The following is a 23,901-nucleotide window of genomic DNA, read 5'->3' on the forward strand; positions in this document are numbered from 1 at the left end:
TTCCAGAAGACGGGCTTGTTTATCAAAAGACACACGCAAACCTGTTTCCCTTCCTTATGGTGTGCAGCGTTTCATTCCCCCGTTCCTTTCACGATGGAGACTGCGGCAGGGAATCTAACAAACTACGACTCCCATGATGCTTGTTAGGCAGAAACCTGTGCAGTTCCCTTAGGGACCACTGCAAAAGATTTAAGACTACAGGTGTTTGGCAGTAAACCCACTTGGTAGCAGTCTGCACCACACAGATTCACTTGGTAGCTGTGGCTGAGCAGTCAGACCTCCCTCAAGAAGAGTTAGGCAGTATGCAGAGTATACACAATAGGTACAAAGACACAGTAGCACAAACAAACACTGACCAGGGCTTTGGTGTAAAAGTATATCATTATTTATTTAAAGACACACTTGGGATTTACACCAGCAAAAATGAGGTAAGTAAATTCAGCACTCAGTCACTATAACATATATACAACCCTATTCACTTAATAGACAAGTCTTAGTGAGAAACACCACTTATTTTCAGACAGAGGTGAGCGCTTAACATAAGATGACACTCTAATGAGTTGTAAAGAAAGGGAGGGGAAAAGGCAGAGTTAAGGAAGCACACAAGTTTCAATACTTTTACAAAGAACCATAGTAAGGCAGGATAGGCAGAGTGCTACTGGAGAGCAAGGAAGTCAATTGCAAGGCCCACTCTTGGAGAGAGCAAGCAGAAGGGGTCCTGGTTCACACAGTGGAGTTATGCCCAAAGAGTCTTGTAGATAGTTCGCACAAAAAGGATGAAATTAAAGTCAGGAAAAGTTAACTAGGTTGTTCCAGGCTAGCCCAGGTTAGAAAGTCGAGGCTTTACTGTCACCCCGAACGATCTGTCGCAAGGGAAGCCAGGAGGGACACAGTACCTTAAGTGTGAAGGAAGCTCCAGCGGGGGCAGTTGTTCCTGGCAGCAGGTGCAAGTCGGCGTTTCGTCCAGAGGAAGAAGAGGTCTCGCCGTGGAGGAAAGATGAAGGTCGTTGCACTGCCAGGGAAGAAACCAGCCGCGGAGTTCTTCGTTTAAAAGGTACTACCCTTCTCTTTGCGGTAGTGGTAAACCGTGGTATTCTGGTTGCCGGGGTGCTTGGCACGGGCAAGGCGGCCACGAGATGCTCCAGGAAGGCGAAAAGACGGTGAAACTGGTTATACCCACCAGTCAAAGGAAGAAGACTCTCCGGCGGGAGATCTCCTCTGTCGTTGGGAAAAGTGGTGAGACGGTCCAGCAGGGCTCCACCGGTGGTGTCGTCGTGGCAGGTCGGCTCCGCTTCTCCCTCCTCGGATTCTTAGGTCCTGTGGCGACTTCTGAAGTTCCAGTCCCCAAAGCCCTGCTTTTATGCAGAAAACCCCCATTCACTCAGCCTAGCTGTCACTCAAACATGCTAAGTGGTGAGCCGGCTGGCTCACCACTTGGGCCAATCACACAAGAGGGCGACTTGAGTTACCAAGGTAACTCAGTCCAGGGTGCCTAAACCCCCTCCCACACCCCCTGTGCTACCCAGACAGAGTGGCACCACTTTTGGAGGCTTCTGTGGAGAAGCCTGCCAAAAAGTGGAACAAAGGGCTCGACTTGGGTTAGAGTCACAGAAGAGAACACAAACGCCATTTTAGAATCGAGTTCTGGCAAAAAATACCAACCGGTGAATTAATATTAAATAAATAAACCGGCGGTATGTTCGAGGCTATAGGAATTAAATAATTAAAGTTGGTAGCCTCGAACAATGGGAAAATCCCATAGAGATATATTTGCGGTCGAAAATATAAAAAGTAGTATCCACTGCCACCAGCCAAAACTCGATCAGGCGGGACGGACACGTGCCCCCTCGAACAACAGACCCCGGGGCAATCGAATTGCCCCGACCAGTACGTCCACAATATGATGGTTTGTACTGGTTTCTGTTCATAATTTGGGACTAGTAAAGCCAATGGTGACTTTACATGCCCTGGGAGACAGTAGTCAGTCCCAGGGTATGGAGTCTATGTTGGGGGGTCGCTACGACACCCCTGGGTTACGGCACTGAGGTTGCTGTGTAACCCACATCAAAAACACATGAGACCCTATGGAGTAAAAGACCCCATAGCCCATAAAACACATGGAAAGACAAAGGAACACCTCAAATCATGTCTAGGAGTGGGAGTAAAAGAGTCTCACTCTTGGCAGGAGAAAAAATAAACCCCAGAAATCCAGCAAAGTTGCTGGAGGACTCACTAGGTTTGGGAAATTAGCCTTTACAGAGAATTCTCCCTAACACTGCTCCACTGCACTATCATGTGCCTTGCTCCTCCAATCACCGTGCTCTGACATCTTGTTTTCGGTTTTGGTAAAAGCAGCATTTTCATTCAGCTCGCTGCTTCTGATTGAAGTTGCTTTCAACTTTGAAGTTACGTCTTCATCATTCCTTGGATCTCTTGGTTTCCTGACCTTTGCCTGCCTAACAGACTGCCTTGTTTGCTGCCCTGTACCTTACTGTCAGGTTAGTGTACCAGGACCTTTATCTTGCCTTCACTGACTGCCTTGCACCACGATTTTGTACTTCTGCCGCCCGCCCGTTAACAGGACCCCTTTCCTGCCTTCTTTGATTTGCCTAACGTTTTGTCCTGGCTATTGTCAGCCCGTAAAAAGGAAAGTTCCCGTGTATTTTCGGATTTCTCTCTCCTCTGCAAGCTTTGTCTCTGATCCCTGCACACGATTACTGCAGCTGCTTGCAGACCTTCCATTCCATCACAACAGCATTTTGTTACTACACTGGTCCCTGCCACCTAGCCCCGAACAGCACACCTAACAGTGTCTCAAACTACCTTTGTAGAAATTACCATCTGGGAAGTCATGGATATTACTATCACTTCTGAACTATAGGAAATTGGGATTGCCTTTACCTATCTTCAACAAAGTGCACAGGTGGACGCTGCGCAGAGTGTGCACCAACCCGGGCCGAGTGCGCTCCTCGTGCCGTTCGGGTTAGAACCCTCACTAACCTTCCCGTTTATTATTTTATACTGCGTTTTGTTCACCTTGGATTAATCCCAATACTACTAGTGGTAAGGAGTGTTTCTTTTCTCTTCCGATCCATTGTTATTGTTCCCTGAACCGTCCTGACAGTGATATTTGTTTTTAGGTAGGAATATCTGTGCCTCGGTAGCAAGATAGAAAAATCAGGTATAACCCATAGCAGTTTGATTATTCCTATCTGTATAACTGTCATATAAAACTCATCTCTTCTTCTTTATTTTTACAGCTGGTATATTCGTGGCGGTGTGTTCTCCCCGCTCCTTTGAGTGATCAGGCTCTTTGTACTGTTTACCCAGTAGAGGGTCATATCATTTTAAAGATCTATACCCTCACACAGAGGAGGCTCGGTTGGAGGCCCCATCCGAGCTCCTTCAATCAAAACCCCGTGAATACCAGTCCTGGTCACCTACCTATCCAAATCCTAGTTGGTGAGTAACAGAATCAGAAGCCAAACCAATAGATATGGAAGAAGAGGTCCCCTTAGCCGCCATGGCACGTCTGGTGGCAGAGCTCCGGGCTGAGATTTCAGTAGCTCATGATGCTCTAAATCACAGGATTGATAGCTTACAGAGATTTCCGCAGCCTCAGTCTTTGGGGATAGACGCCTCAAACGCTTCTGCATCGACTTCAGGGGTTACTGACCCCTCAGCCTCGGGGTTTGCTGCGGCCCCAGTACTGATGGCTTCCCAATTCCCGTTAGCTCCTCCTGAGAGATTTCTTGGAGACCCAAAAAATTACAGGACCTTTATTAATCAGTGCAAGCTGCACTTTCTTTGTCGTCCTACTGCCTTCCCTAATTCAACGACTAAAGCTGCCTTTGTCCTTTCCAATCTTGGTGGAACCGCGGCAGCCTGAGCTAATCCTCTACTCGAGTCAAACAGTTTTCTGCTATATGACTGCGATGCCCTCATCACAGCTATGCACAGGGTTTTTGATACCCATTACAAATCCCAGGCTACGGACCTTGAGTTTCTGAATTTACGCCAAGAGACATCCTCTCTGTTTACCTATCTTACTAGGTTTAATCAACTGGCAGCTGAAACAGACTGGCCAGAAGAGAAAAAGTCAGCAGTCTTTTACAAAGGGTTATCGGACAAGTTAAAAGATGTCTTAGCAACCATACCTATAGTTCCCACGGCTTTTGGCGAACTCTTGGATTTGGTTTTGCAGATTGATGCCAGAAGAGCAGAAAGAAAAGGGGAACGCAAGCCAGCAGGCTTGACCCTTCCGCTGCTGGAAACCGCCAGTTCTTTCTTGTCTGCCCCTGAACCCATGCAAGTGGGGGCTATACGGGGACCCCTTGCTCCTGCCCAAAGGGAACACCGCAGATCTAACAATCTTTGTATGTATTACGGTTTGGCGGACCATCAACTTAAAGACTGTCCAAAGAAACCTGTCAGGAAGGCCGAAACGCCAGAACCCGGCGCTAGTAAGAGTCCCTACACCGGGGGTACATTCTTTGGACTCACACAGGGTCAACTCTGCCCCTGTTGGCTTGCCTGTGGTCTTTACAGTGACTCCTGACATCTCTTTTTCTTCTTTAGCCATTATTGACTCCGGCGCCACAGGGAACTACATGGACTATGATTATACTATTTCTCACAATGTGCCTAATGGTTTCTAAGGTACGTCCAGAGACCGTTCATGCCGTGGACGGTACGTCCTTGGTATCTGGGTTGGTCACCCAAAACACTTCTGTGGTTCAAATGCAAACCGAAGAAGGACATACCAAGAACATAACATTCGACTTGATCAAGGCCCCCCAGTTCCGGGTCATCTTAGGGGTTCCCTGGCTTCAACAACACAACCACGCCATTGACTGGGCTAATGGGGTCGTTCAGTTTCCCTCTCAGGTCTGCAATGAACAATGCTTTCAGAGCACTAATGTGTCCCCCGCCTCTTCCTGCCAGGCATTAGTCGCCTCCACAGCCATTATCAGGGCTGTTACCACTGCTCCTGATATAACTATTCCATTGGAATATCAGGCCTACCGTGATGTCTTTGACAAAGGTGGAGCCGACCACTTACCACCACATCATCCATATGATTGCCCTATTGATTTAATACCTGGGGCCAAAATTCCAGCTGGCAGAGTGTGCTCCCTTACATTACTAGAGGATAAGATATTAAAAGACTATATTGATAAAGCCTTGAGCACCGGGTTCATCAGGCCGTCCAGATCCCCTGCAGCCTCTCCACTCTTCTTCGTTCCAAAGAAGGAGGGTGATCTTCACCCTTGTATTGACTATAGAGCCTTACATTCAGTTACAATAAAAAACCAGTATCCCCTTCCGCTAATCTCTGTTCTTCTGGATCAATTAGGTCCTTTTGTTGTTTTCACCAAACTGGATCTGAGGGGAGCGTACAATCTGGTACGTATATGCAAGGGGGACGAATGGAAGACGGCGTTCAAAACCCGGTACGGATTATTCGAGTATCTTGTCATGCCCTTCGGGCTATGCAATGCTCAGGCCACGTTTCAGGCCTTTATGAACGATATCTTCCGTGACTGTTTGGACCAGTTCGTAGTAGTCTACCTGGATGATATCCTGATATACTCTTCATCTAGGCAGGCACATACGGAACATGTGCTTTTTGTTCTGCAGAGATTGCGAGAGAACCATTTATTCGTTAAAGCCGAGAAATGTGTCTTCAATACTACTGAGGTTGAATTCCTTGGCTATGATCTCACTAATCAGGGTATCAGAATGAGTCGTTCGAAAGTCAAGGCGATCTTAGAATGGCCTATTCCCACCTCAGTCAAAGCACTTCAGTCGTTCTTGGGCTTCTCAAATTTCTATAGACGTTTCGTACATTCCTTCTCCTCCATCTCAGCTCCTTTAACAGCTTTGACTAGTTCCAAGCAGCCCTTCCATTGGACTCATGAGGCACAAGGGGCCTTTGATGCTCTGAAGGAGGCCTTTTCCTCTGCCCCGGTACTACAGCACCCTAATCTACTGTTACCATACTTGGTGGAAGCAGATGCTTCGGGATCCGCTGTTGGGGCCGTTTTATCCCAGCGTTGTCCTGATTCTAGTGAAATACATCCTATCGCTTTCTTCTCTAGGAAACTCACTCCCTATGAAAAGAATTACCTCATTACGGAAAGAGAATTGTTGGCCATCAAGGAGGCTTTTTCAGAATGGAGATATCATTTGCTGGGCGCACGGCATCCTGTTATGGTTTTCTCGGATCATCTCAGTCTTTTGGCTTTCAAATCTATGAAATGTCTCACTGCTCGTCAGGCCTGCTGGCACCTCTTCTTTTCACAGTTCAACTTCACTATCACCTATCGTCCGGCACGTCTCAATACATGTGCTGACACCTTGTCTCGCCTGCCTCACGATTCTCAGAGTGCCGTTTCTGACCGACCTTTGGTTTTACCCTGCAGGGTGGTCTGCGGATGTACCCCACATCCGTCTTTGCGTTCCCTAGTTACGGAATGGGTTGCCAATCATGCAAAGGAATGCCTCGACCTCAATCTTGACATTGTTCAGGGGTTGCCTTACATCCAGGGTCGGCTGTACTTACCTCCCGGAGAGGCACGTCTTCGTGCTTTAGCCTGGTCCCACGACTCGATTTCGGCCGCTCATCCCAGTCAACAGAAGACTCTGGAGGCTATTCGCCGTTGGGCTTGGTGGCCCTCGATGTTTAAAGATGTCATTGACTACCTTGCCTCCTGTTCAGTCTGCTCCCAATGCAAAACTACTCGATCCAAGCCCATGGGTCTCCTACAACCGCTTCCTGTACCACATAAGCCGTGGTATATGGTATCCATGGACTTTGTAGTGGACTTACCTCCTGTGAACGGCTTCAACACCATCTGGGTTGTGGTTGATTATTTCACGAAGTTGGCTTTATTTGTTCCCTGTACCGGTCTCCCGTCTGCCCCAGTATTGGCTTCCCTCTTTCTTAAGAACGTTTTTAGGTTCTTTGGCCTTCCCTCTATCATCGTTTCAGACCGTGGGTTCCAGTTTACGTCACGTTTCTGGAGAGCCTTAACGGCGTCCCTTCGGATCGAGGACCGTTTCAACTCGGCCTTTCATCCACAAACGGATGGCCAGACGGAGAGGGTTAATGCCACCATGGAGCAGTATCTTAGGTGTCTCTGTCTCCAGTTCCAGTCGGATTGGTTGGTGATGCTCCCGCTGGCTGAATTCGCATACAATAATTCATTGCACTCATCTTCTGGTGTCACAGTTCTTTGCTCTATATCGGCAACACCCTCGTTCCTTGCCTCTGGATCCGGCTCTTCCAATTGATAACCGGCAGCTCTGGATTGTGTCCGGAACATGCGGATGGTGCATAACTCCGTTCATGGACACCTACTGAAGGCTCAGAAACGGGCCAAGCTCTATGCCGATAGGCATCGGGCCCCTGGACCCGATTACACGGTGGGCATGAAAGTTTGGCTCTCCACGCGCAATTTGAACATACCTGGCAAGCGTGTGCTCCTTCTGAGATTTGTGGGTCCCTATCCGATCACGGCCATGATCAACCCTGCAGCAGTGCGTCTTTCCTTGCCTTCTTCGTGGAAAGTGCATCCCATGTTTCATGTGAGCCTGCTAAAACCCTGTATTGCCTCCACCAGGCTACCGGCTCGTCCTTCTCCGGTGCACTTGGATGGTGACCTAGAATATGAAGTGGCTAGAATACTGGATTATCGTCTGCGCAGAGGTCGTCCCTTCTACCTTGTTGATTGGAAGGGCTATGGTCCCGAGGACCGGTGTTGGGAGCCTTTGTGCAATATACATGCGCCTGCCCTTTTGCGCCGTTTCCATGCACGTAGGGGGTTGGCGCCGTTTTTGGGGATGGATACTATTACATCCCACTGCGCACATCTTTCCAGAAGACGGCCTTGTTTATCAAAAGACACACGCAAACCTGTTTCCCTTCTTTATGGTGTGCAGCGTTTCATTCCCCCGTTCCTTTCACGATGGAGACTGCAGCAGGGAATCTAACAAACTACGACTCCCATGATGCTCCACTGCACTATCATGTGCCCTGCTCCTCCAATCACCGCGGTCTGACGTCTTGCTTTCGGTTTTGGTAAAAGCAGCGTTTTCATTCAGCTCGCTGCTTCTGATTGAAGTTGCTTTCAACTTTGAAGTTACGTCTTCATCATTCCTTGGATCTCTTGGTTTCCTGACCTTTGCCTGCCTAACGGCCCATCTTGTATGCTGCCCTATACCTTACTGCCAGGTTAGTGTACCAGGACCTTTATCTTGGCTTCACGGACTGCCTTGCACCACGATTTTGTACTTCTGCAGCCCGCCCGTTAACAGGACCCCTTTCCTGCCTTCTTTGATTGATTTGCCTGATGTTTTGTCCCGGCTATTGTCAGCCCGTAAAAAGGAAAGTTCCTGTGTATTTTCGGATTTCTCTCTCCTCTGCAAGCTTTGTCTCTAATCCCTGCACACGATTACTACAGCTGCTTGCAGACCTTCCATTCCATCACAACAGCATTTTGTTACTACACTGGTCCCTGCCACCTAGCCCCGAACAGCACACCTAACAGTGTCTTAAACTACCTTTGTGGAAATTGCCATCTGGGAATTCATGGACATTACTATCACTTCTGAACTATAGGAAATTGGGATTGCCTTTACCTATCTTCAACAAAGTGCACAGATGGACGCTGCGCAGAGTGTGCACCAACCCGGTCCTAGTGCGCTCCTCGTGCCGTTCGGGTTAGAACCCTCACTAACCTTCCCGTTTATTATTTTATACTGACGTTTTGTTCACCTTGGATTAATCCCAATACTACTAGTGGTAAGGAGTGTTTCTTTTCTCTTTTGATCCATTGTTATAGTTCCCTGAACCGTCCTGACAGTGATATTTGTTTTTAGGTAGGAATATCTGTGGCTCGGTAGCAAGATCGAAAAATCAGGTATAACCCATAGCAGTTTGATTATTCCTATCTCTATAACTGTCACATAAAACTCATCTCTTCTTCTTTATTTTTACAGCTGGTATTTCGTGGCGGTGTGTTCTCCCCGCTCTTTTGAGTGATCAGGCTCTTTGTACTGTTTACCCAGTACAGGGTCATATTATTTTAAAGATCCATACCCTCACAGAGCGGAGGCTCGGTTGGAGGCCCCATCCGAGCTCCTTCAATGAAAACCCTGTGAATACCAGTCCTGGTCACCTACCCATCCAAATCCTAGTTGGTGAGTAACACCCACACATTATCTTATCTGATCGTGGAACTCAATTCATGTCTACACTTTGGAGGGCTCTCACAAAATCCTTGGGCATCAAGGATCATTTTTCTACAGCCTATCACCCGCAGACTGATGGCCAGACGGAACGTCTGAATGCCACTCTTGAACATTATCTGCAATGTCTTATACTTCAACACCAGGATACCTGGTTGTCTGTTCTCGTCATGGCGGAATTTGCTTACAATAACTCATTACCTACTTCTACTGGCACTACGCTCTTTTACGCAATTTATGGTAGACATCCCTGTACCCTTCCTTTGGAGCCTGCATTGTCCTCAAATAGTCCTGCCGCCCTGGCCTGTGTACGTGATTTGACTAAAGTTCGGAAGGTTGTGTCCAACTGTTTGTATGAAGCCAAACTCCATCCAAAGAAACATGCAGGCACCCATAGAGCCCCCTGTTATGTGGTAGGTTCAAAGGTCTGGTTGTCCACCCGTAATCTACGGTTGCCAGGTCGTCGTTCTCTCCTGCCTCTTTTTGTGGGTCCTTATCCAGTTACTGTCACAGGTTTCCCCCTTCTCACATGTCTGTGTTGTTTGTTCGAGTTCTTCGATGAAGTCTTCTTTCGCACCGTTCGGGTCTTGTATAACCCAGTGTGTGGGTCCTCGGGTTCCAGCGTGCGGTTCGAGTGCCGTCTCCAGGGAGCGTTCAGATGTCCGGGAATGGCGAGGAGCGCACTCGGAAGGCGAGTGCGAAGGAAATCCAGGAATGCAAGGTGAGGACAAAAAGGGGAGGATGAAGGAGGAGGAAATTTAGGGGACCGGGAACCAGGAATCATTGGAAATCGCTGTACGAACTATGGCAGTACATGTCTGACTACTGCAAGCGGTAGCGTTGAGACGCGCAGGGCCGCAGGGACGTATCTGCTTTGTAGAACGCAGAGCGTACAACGCGGAGACTGGCAAACAGCGTTTCACGTTCAGCAGCCATGTTGGGAGTACTGCTGAGTTCAGTCCCTTATGGGTCAGGGACCGCGAAGTCCAGAAGGGACGCGTCCGGTGGTTCATGACAGCATACCTCCTCTGAAATCCAGTTCCTCTGGTTTTACCCGGGTGTATAAGCTGGTACCTTCTGAATAGTCTGGGGGCATTTATGTTTGAGACTGGTTCCCAGATGCGTTCACTGGGAGGGTACCCTTTCCACTTGACCAGATACTATAGCTGACCACGTCTGTACCTGGAGTCACATATTCTGGACACTTCGTATTCTAATTGATCATTGACAACCACAGGGGACGATCTTGGAGCAGTCCGGGAGGGCTGGACATATGGTTTCAACAGAGAAGTGTGAAAAACTGGGTGGATCCTCTTCCAGGATTCTGGTAGTTTGAGTCGGAAGGCCACTGGGTTAACAATTTCCTTTATGGAAAAAGGCCCATAGTACCGGGGAGCCAACTTATTTGGTCGTAATTGTCAAGGCAGTAGTTTTGAGGATAGCCCACCTTATCACCCACTGCGTATGAAGGCCCTGGTCTTCTTTTGGAATCCGCATAATGCTTGGTGTTTGTTCGGGCCTTTTCGAGGTGTTCTTTGGCTTCTCTGTGTACGTTGATGAGGGTTTCAATCCAGGAGTCAACTGTAGGAACTGGGGTAGGATGTGGGAGTGTGGATGGTTGAACCGAAGGGTGGAATCCTTGGCTACAGAAAAAGGGGCTGGTTTTGACAGCCAAGTGGTCCGAATTATTGTATGCAAATTCAGCCACGGTATTAGAAGTGACCAATCGTCCTGGACCTTAGTGGCAAAACAGCGAAGATATTGCTCCAGGGTTTGGTTCGAGCGTTCAATAGCTCCATTGGTCTGTGGATGATAACCTGAGGAGAGAGCACTTTGGATTCCTAGTATACGACATAATTGTTTCCAGAACTGAGATATGTACTGAGGTCCTCTGTCAGATATGATCTTGGAGGGTAGTCCATGAAGTCGGAATATGTGTTCCAGGAAGATTCCAGCGAGTTCAGAGGAAGATGGTAGTTTATATAAGGGTGTGAAATGAGCCATGTGAGTGAATAAATAAATGGTAACCATGATAGTTGAATATCCCCTGTAAGGTGGTAGTTCCACAATAAAGTATGTAGCGATGAATTCCCAAGGTCTTGTTGGCAGCGCTGGTTGGAGCAGGAGACCCGCCAGTTTCTTGTTATCATGCTTATTTTGAGTGCAGACTGCACAGGTTTGGATGTAATGCTGGACGTTATCTTTCATTTTCGGCCACCAAACCTGTTTTTGTATTAAACGGAGAGTGTTGGTGATGCCACGGTGTCCTGAATGAAGGGTGTCATGACATAGGCTTGTGATCCTTTGTCGCAGTCTCTGTGTGGGGATGACCAGACCATTACCCTTGAACAAATATCTGTCCATTGTTTTGAGATTCCATCAATTCTTTCCAGTAAACTCCTTCCAGATCCCAGAGGACTGGGTTTGAATCCGAATGTCTTCCAGGAGACTGATTGCTTGGGCAACAAATATTGTATGGGGAAACATCTTTGGGAAGGATCGGTCTTCAAGAATTTCATAGTCGGGACGTCGGGATAAGGCGTCAGCAATTATATTGTGTGTTCCAGGAACATGATGGATTTGAAACTGTACTGGGCAAAGAAGAAGGCCCAACGGGCTTGACGACTGTTCCTATATTCCAGGGATTGCAGAACTTGAAGTTTCCGATGGTCCGTGCTGACCTGAACAGGATGTTTTGCTCCCAGGTGTAGATGATGCCAATCTGTGAAGGCTTGACCGATGGCTAATAGTTCCTTTTCCAGAACAGAATAGTGGGTTTCGCTAGGAGCCAGGGTGCGTGAAAGATAGGCGATGGGGTGTTCTAATTTGTCATCAAATTCCTGTTTTAGGACTTCCCCGATGGCGTAGTTAGAGGCATCCATTTCCACTAGGAAGGGTCGATCAATGTCAGGTTGAGCCAAGATGGGGGCTTGTGTAAACTCCGACTTCAATCGTTGAAACGCCTCCTCTTGGACTGCTGTCCAGTGAAAGGGAGAATCCTTCTTCAACAATGTAATGATCGCTTGTACTATCTCCGAAAAGAAGGTATGAATTTTCGGTAGAAGTTGGCAAGCCCCAGGAAGGTTTGAATCTGTTCACAGTAGTTGGAACAGGCCAGGATAGAATGGAGTTTACTTTCGAGCGGTCCATTCCAATTCCTTCTGGGCTAAGGACAAATCCGAGATAGTGAACAGTAGACACATGGAAAAGGCATTTCTCAAGTTTAGCCAGGAGTTTATTTTCACGTAAATGCTGTAAGATTGCTTTAACATGTTCTTCATGCTTCAGATGGTCCTTGGAGTATATCAGTATATCGTCCAGGCAAACTATGGCGAAGAGGAACAGCATATCGGAGAACACCCGGTCCATAAAACGTTGAAAGACCGCTGGGACATTGGCGAGTCCGAAGGGCATAACCAAGTATTCAAAATGACCAAAGGGTGTTCTAAAGGCTGTTTTCCATTTGTCACCCTCCTTTATACGGATCAGATGGTAGGCATCTCTGAGATCTAATTTAGTGAACACTACAGCTCCTCTCACTGCTTCCAGGATATCTGAGATCAAGGGCAAAGGGTAGCAGCCCTTGAGGGTGCACTGATTCAGAGCACGATAATCAAGGCAAGGCCTAAGATCTTTGGTATCTTTCTTGGGAACAAAAAACAACGAAACTCCCGCCGGGGATTTGGATGGTCGTATAGTGCCATTTTCCAGGTGGGTAACCAAGTATTCTCAGAGGGCTCTTTTCTCTGGTTCTGATAGAATGAACATCCTTCCAAAGGGAATCACTGCTGAGGGTTCAGTTTCAATAGCGCAGCCTTCAGGTCTGTGAGGGGGTAGGGCCTGAACTATGGCAGTTGAGAACACATTAGTGTAATCCTGATAGGCCCTGGGAACCTGGATGATATTTGAGACCGTGAATGGACCTTGCTGGTCTGTTCGCGTATCTTCAGAGGATCTTGACGAGGAATCCAGGGATAGACAGTGGGACATACAGTGTTCTGAACCAAGAAACAAGGATCCTGCCACCCAGTTGATGTAAGGGTTGTGCTTCTGTAACCAGGGCATACCCAGTACCATTGGATAATGGGCAGATCTTATGATGTCAAATTTGATCCTCTCTTGATGGTGGTTTATAGAAAGCAGGATCTCTTTGGTTAGCAGGGCTATGGGTCCTGAAGAAAGAGGTCTTCCATCGATAGCCTCTACAGGTTGCATGATGTCTCCTGTTTCATATGGAATGTGGTGGGTAGTGACCCAATCATGATCTATGAATATCCCCATGGCCCCACAATCCACCAATGCCAGAATGGGATAAGCTTCTTTCTTGGAAGGCGAAAGAAAGGCCTGCAAAATCACAAGATTGTTTTGTCCAGGAGAGTTCAAGGATGGAATAGATGTGGAGCAAACAGCTCTCTCTCGAAGCTGTGCTCCATCTAGGATCAGGAGCTGGCATTTCCCGAACGCCGTGGAGGGGCTAAAGGACATTCTCTCACAAGAGGTTTATCAGAGGCACAGTACATGCACAGCTCGGTGTGAATCCGTTGCATCCTTTCTTGCGGAGTTATGGATCCGCGGAAGGCTCCTAGTTGCATGGGTTCTGGGTCTGTGGTCGGGGAAGAAGCGAGCTCAGGTCTAGAGGAAGGTTCTGTAGAGGTCTTTTGGTAGGGCATTTTAGTCTTCTTCTTTTCCGCCTTCCTTTCCTGGATACGAAAGTCTATTTGTAAAGAGAGGTCCGTGAGAGCCTGGAAGGAACCTGGACGAGCTACCCTGGCTAGCTCGTCTTTTATCTCCTCATTCAGCCCTCTTCGAAAGAGGGTAAAACAGGCCTCAGAGGACCAGTCTGCTTCTTTGGCCAGTTGCTTAAAGCGTGTTACATAGGTAAGCATATCCTGGGATCCTTGTTAGAAGTCCAATAAGCGTTCTTGGGCACTGTAAACCTGTTCTGGGCGGTCAAACATGGTCTTTAGCGCCCATACAAAACCATCATAGTCATCCAGGAGGGCATCACCTGAATTAACTAAGGGCGTTGCCCAAGTTAATGCATTCCCGGAAAGATGTAAAATCATAAAGCCCGCCTTTGCCCTGGGGGTGGAGAAGTAGTAGGGCTTAAAGGTAAAGTGCACTAAACAAGAATCGAGGAAGCCACAAAGGTTCTTTGATGAGCCATCATATTTATCCACCACTCCGCCCAGTGACACACTTTCCTTGGTCGCTGAATCATGTGACAGGACTAGTTGTTTCAATGCAGCATTGTCGGCCTTAAGATTCTGAACTTCTGTTGTTAACTCCTGCATGCCGCACATGAGGTCTTGAACTGCAGCCTCCATGTCAGTAACTGTATCAGTTTGTTGGCGTCTCAATCTGTCACAGGTTTCCCCCCTTCTCACCTGTCTGTGTTGTTTGTTCGAGTTCTTCGATGAAGTCTTCTTTCGCACCGTTCGGGTCTTGTATATCCCTGTGCGTGGGTCCTCAGGTTCCAGCATGCGGCTCGAGTCCCGTCTCCAGGGAGCGTTCAGATGACCGGGAAAAAAGTCCAGGAAATGGCGAGGAGCGCACTCGGAAGGCGAGTGCAAAGGAAATCCAGGAATGCAAGGTGAGGACAAAAAGGGGAGGATGAAGGAGGAGGAAATTTAGGGGACCGGGAACCAGGAATCAGTGGAAATCGCTGTACGAACTACAGCAGCACACGTCTGACTACTGCAAGTGGTAGCGTTGAGACGCGTAGGGCCGCAGGGGCGTATCTGCTTTGTAGAATGCGGAGCGTACAACGCGGAGACTGGCAAACAGCATCTCACGTTCAGCGGTCATGTTGGGAGTACTGCTGAGTTCAGTCCCCTATGGGTCAGGGACCACGAAGTCCAGAAGGGACACGTCCGGTGGTTCATGACAATTACTGCTCTTGTGAATCCAGTCACCGTGCGCCTGGATCTGCTTACATCTTGGCACATCTACCCGGTCTTCCATGTCTCCCTCCTTAAACCCTTTCATCCCTTCACCCGGTTGCCTGATCGTCCACCCCCGATTACCGTACAGGGTTCGGACGAGTATGAAGTCCATCGCATACTCGACACTAAGGTCTCTTGTGGGGTGCGTCGCTACCTAGTGGACTGGAAGGGCTAAAGTCCTGAGGACAGAACTTGGGAACTTGTACGGAACATACATGCCCCGAGGTTGATATCTCAATTGTGGTCTCTCAGGGGCAGGGCATCTTTGAGGAGGGGCACTGTCAGGATTCGCTCTACGTCAGATCCTTCCCATTCATTCAGAAATGGGTGTCAGGGCGTGAAACAGTGCTTGAATAGTACAGGGCCGTTGCTTATACAGTCGTCTAATCTCCCGCCTCATCTACGCCGTTCCCAATTCCATAGATATAATGGACACGGGTTACCATGGTGACTCTGGCGTCCATTACGCCCCTCCTACAATGTGTCACGCGGAGGGCATGGAGTTTAACTCCCATGACAACCTATATAACACTTCCGGGTTGCTCACCTCGCCGGCTTCTGATTTTGATTTAATCTCGGCTTTTTCTTTGCTTCATTTCTTCTTTCCTGTGAATTTTTGACTTGCTCCTGTTTCCTTGCCTTGTACCTCTGTGATCATTGTGACCCGGACCGTTATACTGACATCCCACTTGTCTGCCAAATAGGACCGGTTTGCTTACCTGTGTACCAAACCCGGTCTGCTTTCCATCTTTCCACTTGTCTGCTGATTCAAAACTGTCTGCCTTCCTGTGTACCAGGGGAAGAGAAGATCTCGACTTGGAGGAAAGCGGAAGGTCGTTGCACTGCCAGGGAAGAAACCAGCCGCGGAATTTTCCGGTTAAAGGTATTACCCTTTATTTCGCGGTCGTGGTAAAATGTGGTATTCCGGTTGCCGGGGTGCTTGGCACAGGCAAGGCGGCCACAAGATGTGTCGGGAAGGCGAAAAGACGGTGAAACTGGTTATCCCCACCAGTCAAAGGAAGAAGACTCTCCGGCGGGAGATCTCCTCTGTTGTTGGGAAAAGTGGTGAGACGGTCCAGCAGGGCTCCACCGGTAGTGTCGTCGTGGCAGGTCGGCTCAGCTTCTCCCTCATCGGATTCTTAGGTCCTGTGGCGACTTCTGAAGTTCCAGTCCCCAAAGCCCTGCTTTTATGCAGAAAACCCCCATTCACTCAGCCTAGCTGTCAATCAAACATGCTAAGTGGTGAGCCGGCCGGCTCACCACTTGGGCCAATCAGGACGGAGTGCGACTTGAGTTGCCTAGGCAACTCAGTCCAGGGTGCCTAAATCCCCTCCACCCCTCCTAAGTACCCCAGACAGAGTGGCACCACTTTGGAGGGCTTCTGTAGAGAAGCCCACCAAAAAGTGGAACAAAGGGCTCGACTTGGGTTGGAGCCGCAGAAGAGAACACAAACGCCATTTTAGAACCGAGTTTTGGCAAAAAATACCAACCGGACAATTAATAATAATTAAATAAACCGGCGGTATGTTCGAGGCTATCGTAATTAAATAAATAAAGATAGTATCCTCGAACAATGGGAAAATCCCATAGAGAAATATTCGCGGTTGAATATAAAAAGTAGTATCCACTGCCACCAGCCAAAACTCGATCAGGGGGGACGGAGACGTGCCCCCTCGACTAACAGACCCCGGGGCAATCGAATTGCCCCAGCCAGTACGTCCACAATATGATGGTTTGTACTGGTTCTGTTCAGAATTCAAGACTAGTAAAATCAATGGTGACTTTACATGCCCTGGGAGACAGTAGTCAGTCCCAGGGTATGGAGTCTATACTGGGGGGTCACTATGACACCCCTGTGTTACTGCACCGAGGGTGCTGTGTAACACACATCACAAAAACACATGAAGCCCTATGGAGTAAAAAGACCTCATAGCCCATTAAACACATCTAGAGTCAAAGGAACACACTCAAATCATGTCCAAGAGTGAGGTTGAAAGAGTCTCACTCTTGGCAGGAGAAAAAATTAAACCACAAAAATCCAGCAAAGCTGCTGGGGCACTCACTAGGTTAGGAAATTCAGCCTAAACAGAGAATTCTCCCTAACAGAGACCAGCAGCACTTGGTCATTGTTGTTGGGGTCTAACCGTAAACTCAATTTGTGCTGTTTGTCCCATCTTGGCACTGCGGGACCTTTGGTCGAAAAGTAGACTTTTGTTGTGGTGCATCTGTCTATAAACTAGAGCTTAGCATTGATGTAGTCCAAAAGGTCCACGGTGGCTTCCCCGAAAACTGTGGGCTTGTGCCTGGTGCTTCTAATCTCAACCAAGTCACTCCCTACCATGTTCTTGTATGTCTGAATTGGGAGGATGGTATGGTCTGATCCCGAGTCGGCCATGACTCGTGTTTCATTTGCGTTCACCCTCACTGTGCAGTGAGGCTTCTCTCTTCTGGCGCAAGACGTGTTTACCATGATCACCACTGGCCTATCAGCAGGTTGCACCTCATCACTGGTTCCTCTGTCCCCTTTGATGTAGGTAACTTTCCTTTCCTGCCACGTTCAGGCTACAGCAACGTGACTGAAACGCCTGTACTTGGAGCACTCTTTGTTCCTAGCGGGACAGTCCTTATCGTTGACCGGATGCTTGGTACTAGCACACCTGTAAAATTTTTGGGAATCCCTTCACCTGGGTTGCCTCTCTTTGGTAGATTCTCATGACTGCCTGTCTCTGCGCCCTTTACAGTGCACAGCCGCCATTTCGGGTGCTGGCGAGGGTCCGATGCCCTCTTTGCGTCTGCTCGACGTCTCCTTCTCGGCTCTCGCTATTTGAATAGCCTTGTCCAGTCCCAGTTCCTTCTCCTGGATGAACTTATCCTGGACTTTGCGGGAATTGGTGTGAACCACCAACATGTCACATATGACCTGCTCCACATTGTCCCCGAAACCACACAGGGCCGCCAGCTCTCTCATGCGGGTGATGCAATCATTCACTGGCTCTGTACCTTCTCGTTTCCTTGTGTAGAACTTGAGTCTGTGTAGGACCACGTTTTCCTTGTTGGAGAACCTCTTGATTATGCAACAAAGTGCCTCCTTGTAGACATCATCGCCATCGCCAGTAGGGGGCTCAGCCTTCAGGCCTGCGAATATGTTTTCCCCTTCAAATCCCATTGCGTTAAGGAGCATGGCCTTCTTCCAAGCCGATGAATACCCTGTGCCTCCCAACGCCTCCAAATACGTAGAAAATAATGACTGCCATTGTTGCCAGGGAATGGCAGGCGTTCCGGGGGACTGGAGGAAAGCAGGAGGCGGCGTGGCGCCTTGCATGGCTGCAACGCAGGTTTCTTCTGGTCCTTTTTGCCAATTATGTGGTGGCCTCAAGGAGCACAGGACACTGTTGAGGCGTTTATTAAGAGACCTTACACACATAGGGTATGGGTCCAGTACTCACAGTTCAGTCTCAGTGGATCAGTGCAGTTGACTTCACTGCACTGGTAACCCAGTAACTGATCCAACAATTCCTCCCTTGCCAGAGCCCCATAAAGCTTACTTTCAGCCATGGCATTACACTCTTCAAATGAGGAAACCTGCTTGACTTTGCAGGCTGCCCTCCAGGAGCTGGCCGTCTGCTCTAGGAACATGACTGTCCTCCTGGTCCTCCACATCTGCCACGCTTCCCACCTCTCTACGCGCTTCTCGCACCTAATCTCGGGTCGCCGAGATCTCGCTCGGCAGGTCCTCACAGTGAGCTTCCAGGAAGTTTACTGGGTGGTGCTGCGGTATGTGTGGCTTGTTAGCTAACGTGACCTTACATTTCAGGCTGAATGTTTTTTCATGTATTTTTAAATCCACCACAACATTGATGGTGATTTTTTTTTCATGCATTTTGAAACCCACCATAACACTGAGGGTGTTTGCTAAACATCCCCCAATGTTCCCATGCCGTCGAACCATCATTACATTCCATGGCCAGCCGAATTGGGGAAACCCACTAGAACCATCCAAAGTGGTAAAAAATCTCTGAATATTAATGGACAATATTAATCAAGCAGTTCTTCATGGAATTCGGTGACAAAATACAAAGTCCAAAAACAAATGGAAAAGATGAGGCAGGACATAGCCGAGGCCCTGCAGGACTTTAAAAGAGATATAAGCAAGATGCAAGAGAGGATGGACACAAATGAAAGGGTGATTCCGAACCTGGCTGACGATGCAAGCAAGGTAGATATACTTGTGGATCAATTGGCCACGGCAACCCAGAACCTCGAACTTCAAGCAGAAGATCAAGAGAACAAGTCCAGAAGATCAAACATACAAATTAAAGCCCTACCAGAGGAAGTAACAGATAAGGAGCTGAGAGAAGCAGTCTCTAGCATTTTCACTGATCTCCTGGACCCAGACAGCCAGGAAAAGGCCTGCATCGATAGGGTACATAGCGTTGGACTGCGAAGAATGGAACCCGGAGCAAGACAGAGGGATGTGCTGGTGGTGCTCCACGACTACTCAACCAAGGAAAAGATCCTACAGGCATCAAGGAAGGCTAGCCAAATATTGTACAATGGGGCATTCTCCTATTCCAAGATCTAGTCTAGATAACATTGATTAAGAGGAGGTGGATGGCACCAATCTTACAGTCCCCGAGGGCCAAGGTCATAAAATATAGATGGACCTTTCCGTTCGGGCTGGTGTTCCACTAGCACAGCAAGCAAAAGAGGATAGGATCCTACGAGGAAGATGTAAGTCTGCTGGGCATTGATGAAGGGGAAAGCAATTCAAGGGAGCAAACGGGCAAGGGCCAGGCTGCCCCAGGAGTGGCCGTCAGTCAAAAGTAAGAAAGGCAAGAAAGGGGACAGGCACCCTCAACTAAAAGGCCTGGCGTCCTGAAAAGACGGACGGGTGTATCCTAAGTTAGTAAGAACAACATAGGGGAGGGGGGAAAGTTTAAAATATCTGCAGAATCAAAGATAGCCATGGGGGTGTATAATGATAAGGGGAAGCCGGGTAGGGCTGTGTTTACAGGAGCACAACGTGGTCTCGGGGGGATGATAGGGAGGGAGGGGGGAACATCTTGGAAGGGGTGTGGGAATACCTGCTGGAGCACTCGCTGGGGATAGGAAGGGGCTCAATTCTCAAGAGAGAGGTTTGAGGGGAGCTAGAGTCCGGTTGAGCACCCCTGGCATAGGGGGGGGTGAGGGATAGGGAGAGGGGAGGGGGGGCTCAAACGTGGTCAGCCACAAACAAAGCACAAGATAGGACACTCGAGGGACGATGAATAAGGGCAGGAGGCTCAAGATTATCTCCATCCACACAAATGGCATCAATTTCCCAATGAAACGGGGGGAAACTGGAGAGATATCTAAACCACAAAAAAACAGACATCTTGACTCTGCAGGAGACACATGTCTGAGTCCGGGATAGAGACAAGGTATGGCTAAGGGGTTATCAGAGGATATACCAAAGGATATACCAAGGGAACGAGAAGACGAAAAAAGATGGATAGGCTGGGACTGGTGGACACTTGGGGAGAGAGGGAAGGGGAAAAGGTGGGATTCACCCACTACTCACATGTACACCGAACATCGTCCAGGATTGACTAAGCCTGGATGTTGTGCTCACTGCTGGCCCGGGTCACGGGGATGGAGGTGGGCCCCATGGCACTCTCTGAATATGCTCCCATCACATTGCAGATTGGGAGGAAGGGAGGACCACCGGGAATGTGGGCATGGAGATACCCAGCACAGCTACTGAAAGATAGGACGCTATGGGAAGTAATAAGGACGGGTATAGAAGAATACTTTGGGGAAAACAAGGAAGGGTACACCCCCTCTCAGCTAAAATGGGATGCGTTAAAGGCAACCATTAGGGGGAAGCTCATAGCCATGAAAGCAAGGAGACAAAGGGAGATAAGGCTCATAGAACAAGAGCTTGAGGGGAGGCTGACACAGGTGAAGGCCCGAATGGGGGCAGGGGTGAGTGGAGACGTGAGGGAATACAGGGTGGTGCAAGGGCAATTGGAGCTGATCCAGGCCCGAGCGGTCGATCGCACCCTTCTGGCCCTTAGACAGAAGTACTTTGTTAAAGCAAACAGGGCAGATAGGCTACTGGCGAGGATGTTGAAAATGGAGGAAAAAGCCAAACTATTTTGAAAATCCAGTCGGAAGGAGGGATGACAAGCACAGATACCGAAGATATGACCAGGGAATTTGGAAAGTTTTACTGAAAACCTGTATACATCCAAAGGGGCCTCGGAGGAGGAACAGGGCAAATACCTAGAGAGCAGGGGCACGCTTGTACAAATATCCTATCAGGATAGGATGGAACTAGAACAGGAAATATCTGGGGATGAGGTGAGAAAGGATATCCTATCTTTGCCCATCAACAAGGCCCCGGGCCCGGACGGTTTTACTGCTGAATTTTACAAGGCCTTTAAGGAAACGCTAATCCTGCACACTGTATCCCTTTGTAATGAAATAGGAAGGTCACAGACGGTTATACCGTCAATGGAGGAGTCTAAGGTAGTTTTTGTACCTAAACAGGGCAAAGACCCCCAGCAATTCACCTCTTATTGGCCGATAGCCTTGATAAACGTAGATGCCAAGATCTACACAAAAATCTTGGTGAACCGCCTAGAGAACATATTGCCCCAGCTGATATCCGCGGACCAATCAGGTTTCATAAAGGGAAGACAAACAAGCGACAATACTAGGAGGGTAGCCCACCTTATAGACAAAGCCAATAACAGGGGAGCACCTGCATTGCTGATTGCCCTGGATGCCGAAAAGGCTTTCAACAGAGTCGAGTGGCGATTTTTGTTTCTTACAATGATGAAGATGGGGTTTGAGGGGAGATTCATGTCCAGAGTAAAGGCCAACTACAAAAATCCTTCCATGCATTTGGCCATCAATGGCCAGCTCTCTCCTGCTACAAAGGTCCAACATGGCACAAGACAGGGTTTCCCCATATCGCCTCACCTCTACGCGATCCATCTTGAGCTGCTACTGGAAACACTTAGGGCTAACAGTAAGATAAAGGGTATAACTTTTTGGGGCACGGAGCACAAAATAGCCGCATTCGCGGACGACATGCTTCTAGCTATACAAGTCTCAGAAACCTCCCTTAGAGCCTTAGAGGAGGAGCTGCAGGCATTCCAGGCAGTGGCAGGCCTGAAAATTAACACCCACAAGTCAGAAGTATTGAACCTGACCACTCCCCCAGACATGGAGGTAGAGATTAGAAAGGTACATCCCTATATATGAGTCAGAAAGGGTCTAAAATACCTGGTGGTCTACCTCTCTACCTCACCAACTCCCTGGGCACATTGGCGGGAACTAATTACCCACCCTTCTTGGAAAGCATAAACAAAAAGCTAGTGGACTGGGGCCTGCTCAACATCACGTGCTAGGTAGAATTAACAAGCTCAAGATGGCAGTGCTGCCCCGACTCCTATACCATTTCACAACTGTCCCAATACAGGTCCCCCGGCCCTTCTTCCGTGCCCTACAAAAGCAAATTGGGAGGTTTGTGTGGAACCAAACAAAACCAAGGCAAGTCATGATGATGCCTCGTAGTAGAGGGGGTCTGGGTCAGCCTGATTTCAGGGTTTACTACTTGGCCGCACAGACAAGAGTCCTTAGCGATTGGCTAAGGAACGATCAAGGAAAACTGTGGAGGGCAATGGATGAGGCAGTGGTGGGAGGTAAACTAGAGGAGGTTTTATGGAAGTCAAAAATAGATAGACCAGCCAGTATGTACCAAAGTGCCATAGTGGTGGGAGTAGGGGAAGCGTGGCCCGGACGGTTTTACTGCTGAATTTTACAAGGCCTTTAAGGAAACGCTAATCCTGCACACTGTATCCCTTTGTAATGAAATAGGAAGGTCACAGACGGTTATACCGTCAATGGAGGAGTCTAAGGTAGTTTTTGTACCTAAACAGGGCAAAGACCCCCAGCAATTCACCTCTTATTGGCCGATAGCCTTGATAAACGTAGATGCCAAGATCTACACAAAAATCTTGGTGAACCGCCTAGAGAACATATTGCCCCAGCTGATATCCGCGGACCAATCAGGTTTCATAAAGGGAAGACAAACAAGCGACAATACTAGGAGGGTAGCCCACCTTATAGACAAAGCCAATAACAGGGGAGCACCTGCATTGCTGATTGCCCTGGATGCCGAAAAGGCTTTCAACAGAGTCGAGTGGCGATTTTTGTTTCTTACAATGATGAAGATGGGGTTTGAGGGGAGATTCATGTCCAGAGTAAAGGCCAACTACAAAAATCCTTCCATGCATTTGGCCATCAATGGCCAGCTCTCTCCTGCTACAAAGGTCCAACATGGCACAAGACAGGGTTTCCCCATATCGCCTCACCTCTACGCGATCCATCTTGAGCTGCTACTGGAAACACTTAGGGCTAACAGTAAGATAAAGGGTATAACTTTTTGGGGCACGGAGCACAAAATAGCCGCATTCGCGGACGACATGCTTCTAGCTATACAAGTCTCAGAAACCTCCCTTAGAGCCTTAGAGGAGGAGCTGCAGGCATTCCAGGCAGTGGCAGGCCTGAAAATTAACACCCACAAGTCAGAAGTATTGAACCTGACCACTCCCCCAGACATGGAGGTAGAGATTAGAAAGGTACATCCCTATATATGAGTCAGAAAGGGTCTAAAATACCTGGTGGTCTACCTCTCTACCTCACCAACTCCCTG

Source organism: Ambystoma mexicanum, chromosome 8 (genome assembly GCF_040938575.1).
Source record: "Ambystoma mexicanum isolate Mex_15411 chromosome 8, UKY_AmexF1_1, whole genome shotgun sequence".
Classification (NCBI taxonomy): domain Eukaryota; kingdom Metazoa; phylum Chordata; class Amphibia; order Caudata; family Ambystomatidae; genus Ambystoma; species Ambystoma mexicanum.